The 10,382-nt window shown below is 34.7% G+C and overlaps 1 protein-coding gene across 1 annotated transcript in view; it reads right to left on the bottom strand.

The window, feature by feature from the left end:
• ITM2A (integral membrane protein 2A) overlaps positions 1 to 10,382 on the bottom strand; it is a 900,602-nt gene that overhangs the window by 440,604 nt on the left and 449,616 nt on the right. The window lies entirely within an intron of this gene.

Consider the following 10,382-nt stretch of genomic DNA (forward strand, 5'->3'; position numbering starts at 1 on the left):
ATAATTGAATCTAAATAGTCAAAACTATCTTTGATGAAGCAACTTAAGCGTGTGACTATAAAGGACAGAATAATAAACCCTTTGCATTTTAGTGAATTATGATCAGATCCTTCAATATAGAAATCTTGTTGCTATTATGTCACTTTGTCAATGCAAGTATAATATTGCTTCTAGATTATTTCTACTATGCCTAATATCATAAATTACACTAAATTTTTTCTCCTTAATTGATAATGATACATATTAAAATATGCTTCAAACTTCAATTTACAGAAGGATATTTTTAATGGATTTTGTCTCAAGTAATTAATGGACACAATATTAAAGTAAAATTGTATTTTTGTAAGTTAAACTTGCTTTTTAGTTCAAGATATATAAGATAATATCACAAAATATGAGACCTGGACTATTACTTCATACTTCTATGACTTTTCTATTTCAACTTTGCATTTTGTTCTATAAATTCTCAGCAATATTAATTTTCAAATATCCTCATAATCAGTTATTTCAGTACATTTACATGGCAACCTATTTACATGGAATATATTTATTGGCATTTGAATACATTGTTGAAATCATAGCATTCTGAAACTTTAGCTTTACTGCTAACGTTGATTTTTGATGAATTTCAAAACTGTTGAGTTATCTAATGACAATAACTCTCTTACGAACAAGATCTTTATCCAGGGTGCACTATAGTGTACTTTGTATCCAAAAAAAATGCATCCTTTACGAAGTGGAGTTAACTATCCAGGTGGACAGTTGGACCACATCGGGGTACATTACTGTGGGAGGAAGGAGAATTTTGATCATTGAGACTGAACTAATTCCCCTATGTTTATATAATACTGGAAAAATGCAGGATCTCACTGTTTATTACGGTAAATGAAAAACACTCAAGCAGTCAAGCTTCAGGGAATTCAATTTATCTACACACTTCAAAGGCTAAATCAACTATGATGAGTTCTAAAACTACGGAGCAAAAAATGACAAAATATTTTTATAATAAATGCCTTTTATAATATATTTTAAAAGATTCACTGGTAGAAAAAATATTCTAAGCTTCAAATGATGTTCCAGTAATTTATTGATCTGGTTATATAAAGATTTGCTTTGGAAATACTAAAGTGTGAAGTGAATATTGCCAATTCATATCTATATGACAGTTATTCACTAATATGAAAAACAAAACAAAACTATCCTATACCTAATTATGTGAAATGGAAAATGTGCAAAGAGAAACCACAGGTTAAAGAACCCAGACTTCAGTCCAAATCCAAAGCACAGAAGAAAACAAATGTTTGTATGATTTTCTTTCAAAGAAAAGTGAAAAACAGTGGAAGTAGCTGACTCTGATTAGAAGAAAAGCTATTTAGGCAAAAATGTGTCATCTTTCTATGTTACACAAATTATTAAAAATAACTGTATATCTGTGTCCTGTTGTAAAATTGATAAACCTTCAAAAATGCCCTCGTGTATTCTGAAATTCTTTACAGCACGCCAAATGAAAATAAAATTCCAGTATCTAGTGTCAAGTAATTAAGGTGTCTTCAGAGTCCAAAGTAATACAATTTAATCCTTTTTAACTTTTACTAGTGACATATGAATGCAATACACTTGTATAAAATACTCTTTTACCATATATCCACTTGAGATATGATCTTCCTAATTCTTAAATGTATGTTTTAGTTTTCTCCCTGTCAGCAATTTCAAAATAATGGCTGAGGGCTGAATATTACCTATCACAGAAATATAGCACCTTTTTATTCATTTGCAACTAGTAATAAGAGTAATCCCTAGTCACTACATTTATCAGATTAATCAGAACTTATCAAAATAATTTCATCATTCTGCTATGCCTCTTATTATCTTGAAAGTGAGAAATGACCAGTTGAGCAGTGAAAAAAACTGTAGTTGAATCATTGACAATCCAAGAGGATGGTCAAGGGGAGCAAATAAAAATAATATGGCATGGTGATGGAGAGAAGGAGCAGTTTTTAAAAACCTGTACATGAATGCTCATAATAGTTATTTGTGATCGTCAGAACCTGAAAACAACCCAGTGTCCTTCAACAGGTAAGTGATTAAACAAAATGTGTACAAAAAGGAATAAACTGTTGATACACATCATAACTGGATAAATCTCCAGGGAAATATGCTGAATAAAAAATCCAATCCCAAAGATTATATTGTGTAAATTTCATTTATGGAGGTGGGATGGAGGGAAGTGAGTATAGTTATAAAAAGGAAGCATAAAGAATCTTTGTGGTGATTGAACTGTTCTGTATCTTGACTATGGTGGTGAACACAAAAATCTACATGTGTGATAAAATTGCATAGAACTAAATATATACATGGGCTTGCACATACAAATGGATATATGCAAAACTGGTGAAAGCTGAACAAAATTTTTGGTTCATATTAACGTCAATATCTTGATTGTGCTATTGTACATGCTGTTGCAAGATATTACCATGGGAGAAACTGGATAAAGAGTACACAGGATCTTTTATTATTTCTTCCAACTGCTTGTAAATCTAAAATTATTCCAAAATAAGTTTTTTAAATGTATGGGAAAGGAAAGCAAAGTGCGTGATTCAGTGTTTTTTAATTATACTGTCTGATCTGTCTGATTTTACCTCTCATTTCTAATCAAAGTATAAAAGTATCAGAAATTAAAGTATTGCACTTTAGCTTTTAACCAAGGTGAGATTACACTATTAGATAACAGCTGTAAAAAAATCTAAACTTGAATTTGAAAAAATTTTAATTATTTGAAGTGGTTTCACATCAGAAATTTTCTTGAAAATATTGGATGTAAGTCAATGAGCACTGTTGTTATTGTTAATGAATGTTCAATGGAAGTTAGCAAGATGCTGGCCATGAATTATCGCATTCTTAGAGAAAATCTGCGAGATAAGTGTTGCTCTTATCCACATTTTATAGATGAAAAAATTGAGGCTCTGAAAAGCTGAGTAATTCATTCAAAGTTATCAGGTAATAAGTGGCAGATTCAAAACTGTGACCTAGGTCTCTCTGACTCTGCATCTGGTTCTCTTAACTACTATACTTTAACGTCACTTCTATGCTTTACTCACTGGAAGACTTTCTAAGGAAAACCATTGTTCTTTTTTATAATTAAGTATGTAAAGTATAAAAATATAATGACACAGTAAGGGAAAAAGATAATTTTTTCAGATGTTCGCCAATTTTGTGTTCTATCTTATAAATATTAAAATATAGATTGGGTTAGTGACAATACATTTTATAATAGAAAATCTGTTAGCATCAAATTCATAACTATAACACTGAAGAAAGCCAAAAGCTTTTAAGATAATCAGATGAAAATATAAAAGATAATAATATCAGTTACCAAATTAAATACAGGTGATGTTTCAAAATGAACTATTACCTGAAAGCAAGACACCAGCTTTTGGTTATTGCAAGAATGAAACAGTTAGTAGAACCACAAAAAAATTCAATTGCCTCTCAGCTGAGTTTAGTTACGCTGTAGTCCCTAGTTTGGAATTAATCTTTGAGCTTTAGAAAAATTAATACATAATGAGAATATTGCTTACATTCACAAGTATAAAAATAAGATGCTTCCTTTAAAGGCATATAAATCAGTTTCTAATAAACTTATTTAATATTGGGCTTTATTTCTTTTGTTTACTGACCAGAGAGTACCACATAACTTAAAAGTAATTTATTGGAATTCAGTTAGATCACAAAATGTGATAATGATCTGAGCCAATCTATAACAAACATTCCCCCAATTCAACAGAAAATGTCATCCAACATACCATATAAAGCTACATCCACTTCAAAAATGTTTCTAATTATATTATTCCAATCGTCTTTTTCTGTTCATTTCATTTTTCATCACAGAAAATTAAAATGATTTGGTTTATCTTTTTCTGAGTTTTTGAAACATGTTGTAATAAAGAAATAAAACACTATTTGATATGCTTTAAAATAATATGTCATCTAATTAGAGATAAAGTTATCTCAGCTGGGTTCTATCAGTACCAATAAAAAGAGAAAAATCAATTTATAAATAAAATATAGAAAATTTCATAGATTTTCCTACTATTAAATTTCTAATTTAATGCCACTACTATAATGACAGCCACATTTACTACATGTGATTTAATTTTATCATTGGGGAGGGGGAATCTCATTAATTTAGAAACCATAAATAAAGATGGACATTGCAATTATATAATTAAAACATTCCTCACTTGTTTTATTTTCATGCTGAACACAATTACAAAATTAAAGCCATGTAAATAATTACAGTGAAGCTATAGCAACTCACCAAACAATAGGAAACTAGGAATTAGAAGAAGATCAACTGGAGATTCATCTGGTTATAGTGTGTATCAATAGTTTATTCCTTTTTATTGTGGTACATATGTACCCAATTTGTTTAATCACTTACCTGTTGAAGGACAGCGGTTTGTTTTCTGTTTCTAGCAATTATAAATAACTATTATCAAATCAGGCACTAAAAAAGTGTACAGAAAGATTATTTAGTAATAGTATAATTAACATTATCATCAAATACCTCCTGTTATTTAAGAAAATCTTTATACTTCAATCAGAGATCACTACATGCACTTTAATAAGCCTTTTGAAGTATGACTTTTTAAATCTTTTCTTAGGTTCAGGGGTACATGTGCAGATTTGTTATATAAGTAAATTGCATGTCACAGGGGTTGGTGTATAGATTATTTCATCACGCAGGTAATAGTCAAAATATTCAATAGGTAGTTTTTTCAATAACCTCCTTCTGCTCATCCTCCATTCTCTGGTAGGCCCTGGTGTCTGTTATTCCCTTCTTTGTGTCCATGTGAACTCATTGTGTAGCTCCCACTTATAATTGGGAACATGCTGTGTTTGGTTTTTCTGTCCCTGCATTAGTTCACTTTGGATAATGACCTCCAGCTCCATTCATGTTACTGCAAAAGACGTGATCTCATTCCTTTTTATGGCTGCATAGTATTCTGTCATGTATATGTATCACATTTTCTTTATCTAGTCTACTGTTGGTGGGCATTTAGGTTCACTCCATGTCTTTGCTATTGTAAATAGTGCTGTGATGAACATATGAATGCATGTGCCTTTATAGTAGAACAATTTATATTCCTTTGGATATACACCCAATAATGAGATTGCTGGGTTGAATGGTAATTCTGTTTTGAGTTCTTTGAGAAATTGCCGCACTACTATCCACAGTGGCAGAACTAATTTACATTCCCATGAGTAGTGTATAAGCATTCCCTTCCTTCCACAACCTTGCCTTGCCAGCATCTGTTATTTTTTGACTTTTTAACAATAAGCATTCCTACTGTTGTGAGATGGTATCTCATTGTGGTTTTGATTTGTATTCCTCTAATGATTAATGATGTTCAGCATTTTTTTTTATGTTTGTTAACTGCATTTATGTCTTCTTTTGAAAAGTGGTTGTTCATGTCCTTTGCCCACTTTTTAATGGTGTGGTTTGTCTTTTCTTTGTTGATTCATTTAAGTTCCGTATAGATTCTGGATATTAGACCTTTGTCAGATGCATAGTTTGTGAATATATTTTCCCGTTCTGTAGGTTATCTGTTTACTCTGTTGATATTTACTTTTGTTGTGCAGAAGCTCGTCAGTTTAATTAGGTCCCACTTGTCAAGTTTTGTTTTTGTTGCAATTGCTTTTGGCATCTTCATAATGAAATCTTTGCCAGGTCTTATATCCAGAATGATATTTCTTAGGTTATCTCCCCAGGTTTTTATAGTTTTAGTTTCTACATTTAAGTCTTTAATTCACCTTGAGTTGATTTTTGCATATGGTGTAAGGAAAGTGTCCAGTTTCAATCTTCTGCCTATGGCTAGCCATATGGTACCATTTATTAAATAAGGTTTTCTTATTGCTTGTTTTTGTGGGCATTGTAAAAGATCAGATGGTTGTAAGTGTGTGGCATTATTTCTGGGCTCTCTATTCTGTTACATTGGTCTATGTATCTGTTTTTGTAGCAATACCATGCTATTTGGTTACTATAGCCTTGTATTATAGTTTGAATTTGGGTAACATGATGCCTTCAGCTTTGTTCTTTTGTTCTTTGTTCATGATCTTTGTTCAATTGCCTTGGCCATTCAAGCTCTATTTTGGTTCCATATGATTTTAAAATAGTTTTTTTTTCTAATTATGCGAAGAATGTCATTGGTAGTTTGACAGGAATAGGATTGAATCTGTAGATTGCTTGGGGAAGTATGGCCATTTTAACAATATTGATCCTTCCTATTTTGTGTCAACTCAGATTTCTTTGAAAAGTGTTTTGTAACTCTTGTTGTAAAGATATTTCACATCGCTGGTTAGCTGTATTCCTAGGTATTTTATTCTTTTTGTGGATACTGGAAATGTGATTGCATTCTTGATTCAGCTGTCAGCTTGGATGTTGTCAGTGTATAAAAGTGCTACTGATTTTTGTACATTTATTTTGTGTCCTGAAACTTTGCTGAATTCGTTCATCAGATAAGGGAGCTTTTGGGCCAAGCCCATGAGGTTTTCTAGGTAAAGAATCATATTGTCTGCATATAGTTTGACTTCCTCTCTCCCTATTAGGATGTCTTTTATTTCTTTCTCTTGTGAAGTATGGCTAATTTTCTTATACTTAAACCTATTCTCCATTTTAAAGTTTTCTGAATTTTCTATCCCCATGTCTCCCTGATTTGTCCCAATAAAGGTTCCTTCACTTGAGTAACAAGGTCTATTTGTTTTTCTTTTGATAAGTTCATTTTGTGGCAATAATCCTTGTGACCAAATTTTGCTCAGTCAATTAGATGTGCTGTTCAATCTACTTCAGTTGTTGGGATGACCCTAAGCAATAAATCAGTCATTTTTCAATGCATATTTTTCATTAAATAAACGTGGCTTTAAAATATTAAAAATAAGTTCACCAATGTGAAATATAGACTTGCATCATTGTGTTAAAAGTTTTAATTGAACATTTGAATACAGGGTTGTATTTAAGATTTTCCAGAGAATAAAGCCTAAATTTCATCAAAACATAATTATTGTAACTGGTTCAATAGATTATTCTTAGGCTAACATATATGCGTAAATTCATTAAAATAATAATTGTTTGCAAGTTAATATTCAAAGTTATCTCATTGGGCTCCCTAGGTGACGATGTGCTAATTGCTCCTGGAATTGGCCACTTGTGTTTTTTTAAATAGAGGTAAGTGGTAAATCTGGACACAGTTAAGCAATTATGCTAAGTAAGAGAGAGAATGCTGTCTGAAATTCTAGCCAATAATTATCCATTAATCATATCCAATATAATTTTTTCTATGAATGGTAAAAAATGAACCGCCTAAATTCTCCCAATTTAAAAATATCAGTGGCATTTTGTTTCATTCCGGCAAGGGGAATAACATCTGAAACTTCTTGGCTTCTCACAAAATAGTGTTTTTAATAAATCGATGGCGCCATGGATCATGGTCTTTCAAAGGTCATGCTGGTCCAGGAAGATAGTAGGAAGCTGAGTCACAGGTCGGATGATATAACTGGGTAACAGCGATTCAGAGGAGCACCAGAAAATGGCACTTGTGCTTTGACTTTCTAAAGTGTTTGTAAAACGGCCTGTTTGACCCAGACAGAGCTTTACTATCACAGGAAAGGGATTTTGGAGTCCCTGATGAGTGCAGCAACCTCACCCCAAACGTCTGAACACATCTTGGAGCCCAGAGCAGTCATTCGCGACCTAAATTACTAAGTCAAGATTCAAGCTCTGCAGTAGCAAAGGTCCTGTGAGGTACGCTTGGCTGGAAGAAAGCTAGGTTACTGGCTGTGCGCAGAAGGCGCCCGCCCCGCGAACTGCTGGGAAGTTCAGGTTTCCTCCAGGAGCAGCACCAAGGAGACAAAGGATCATGCAAAATAGGATAGCTTATGCTGGCTCCAAGAAGCTGCAGCCGGGTTTTTGCCCCTGGGCCCTCTGATAATCACCGCGGGGACTTGGGGCAGGAGCAGGCTATTGGAATGATGGCAGACGGTTTAAAAATTCCTTACTTGGTGATCCCTGAGCAGTGGTCTTGTAGAGTCACCACAGAGCTGGAGATTGGCAGCTGGCTCCACCATTAATGTACTCTCTTAAATCTCGATTACTTGACGCGGATAATGGGAGAATGAAGTTACCTACCTCATTTGTTGTGGCTGCTGTGAGGTTTAAGAGTTAACATGTAGCAGCATGAGGATTAAGAGTTAACATGTAGCCAGGTAGCAAGCTTAAAAAAAAAAAAAAGAAAGAAAGAAAGAAAAGAAAAGGAAGGAAGGAAGGAAGAAAAGGTAGTGGTTATTGTTGGAGGCCCCGCACCTGTGAGTGGTGTCGCCCCAGAACTCTGTCAAAATCTCCTGAATCTTGAGAAGCCAAGCCTTTTTTCTCTTCTATTGGACTGCTTCCTCGGGTACGAATTTGTAGGGGCCGCCGGGAATTGAGTGCACCTGCTAAGGTCATGAGAAAAGATGAGCCTCTTTGGAATGACAAATTTGCCCCCAGAAGACCGCCACTGCTGCATCTACCCAGGCAGTATACATCTAGCACTTCACATGTAATCATGTTGAATTTAGTTTTTGGTAACACTTGTCCGTGGCTAACTACCTGGTTCTGCGGAGCGTTAGAGCCTGGTCTCTCAAAAGCCCTCACCCCGAAGGCCAGAAGTGAAGTATTTCCCGACTGCCACGGCCCTGAAACGGAGCACTACAGAGCTCACAGAGGAGAGTGGAGAACGGAAGAAAGACACTGTTTCCTGAGTTGCCTGGATAGGATTGTTTATGACGTAGCCACAAGCCTCTTCTGTTACAGCAGGCTGAGATCTTGCCACCTCAGGATTATGCTGGCACTTGCACTTAGCCTCCTTCCGGCATATACGCACAGAGCAACACAAAAAGGACACTCCCTCCCGTCCTGAGTTTGGAAATGATGTTTTGTGATGAGAGTCTAGTCCTGGTGGCTCACTCCCCGCTGCCTACTGCTCACCAGCACGGAAAACTCTCTTTCATTCATAAATAATTGCCTTGCACATTACTGTAGAAGAAAAATAGTTAACAAATTCCTTTGTTTTGCTTGGGAAGTTACCAAATTTGGTTAGTAATTGCCTGCCTGATCAAAAGCCATTTCCTTCGTGGTTAACCAAACATCAACTTGACTCTGGCCCGTTTTAAATATCACCAAAAGTGAATAGCCCCAATTACGACAGGAAACACATTTCCCGACATTAAACGAGGAACAGAAACAGATTTGTCATGTTTCAAAATGCACGTAGTTCTATGGATGGGCTCACATGCTGTTCTTATTTGCAACCTTCTCTCCCTAAACACACACACAGGAGCGCGAAGACACAAACACATTCTTCTTTCAGGGGGTGTAGAAGGATTCTTGGAAAATCCTGTCTCTGAGTTATCTTCAAAAATGGCTGAAACTCATTACCGTGACATTTTTTTAGCTTAAAAATCAAGATAAAGTAAAGGGGAAAGTAAAAAATAAAATAATAAAATAAAATAAAATAAAATGTAATCATTATTTTACTTTTCTTGAGAGAAGGGAAAATATTTGCCAGGAAAAATACTTTAGAGAGACTGTAGTCCTCTTCAGACATTTAAAACTTTCACATGAAATAGTAAAATAAAATAAAATAAAATAAGATAAAATAAAAAATAATCCCTTGGGTTTAGGTGTGGTTGACTGTGAGTTGGAAATCTCGGGAACACCGGAATGCATTTATAAACCCATCAGAAATATCACCCTCACTATTTGGCATTCAATGTTGATAAGAAATGTGTGGTCCTCCTTGGCCTCTGGTTTTTCAGGCAGGGTTATAACAGGCATTATCTGCTTCAGGGGTTTTATTTGGGGAATTCCCTGGGTCCTTCCTAGTTATCCATGACACTGTGGTGTGGTAGCCCAATGAGGGGTTTAGCTGGGATTTCCTGCATTACTTGAAAGGTATGGTACCCTCTGCAATGGAGAAAATAAATTTAAAAGCTATAGAATTCATGCAGTTAAACCACACTAATCTGGAACCTGTCTTCTCTTCTCTGAGAGCCTCTTCACTAGAGGATAAAATAAGCATTGATTTTTCAAGGACCTATGGATCACTTATTGCTAGTAAAGTCTTCTGGCTTAGGGCCTTAAGCCCCTTTCGATTCTCTCTGAGTTACCCTGGAGAAATAAACCAAGTAAAAATCAAACATGTTCTATTTTGCTGCAGAAAAGTGTGTCAGCCAAGGCATTTCTGGAATTCGCTGTGCATTAAATTGTGTGTGTGTGTGTGTGTGTGTGTGTTGGATCTTTCCTTTCAGAGGCGTAAAGTTTTGTTTATGTGGCGCTTGTGGACTGA

This window comes from Macaca thibetana, chromosome X (assembly GCF_024542745.1).
Source record: "Macaca thibetana thibetana isolate TM-01 chromosome X, ASM2454274v1, whole genome shotgun sequence".
NCBI classification, from domain to species: Eukaryota; Metazoa; Chordata; class Mammalia; order Primates; family Cercopithecidae; genus Macaca; species Macaca thibetana.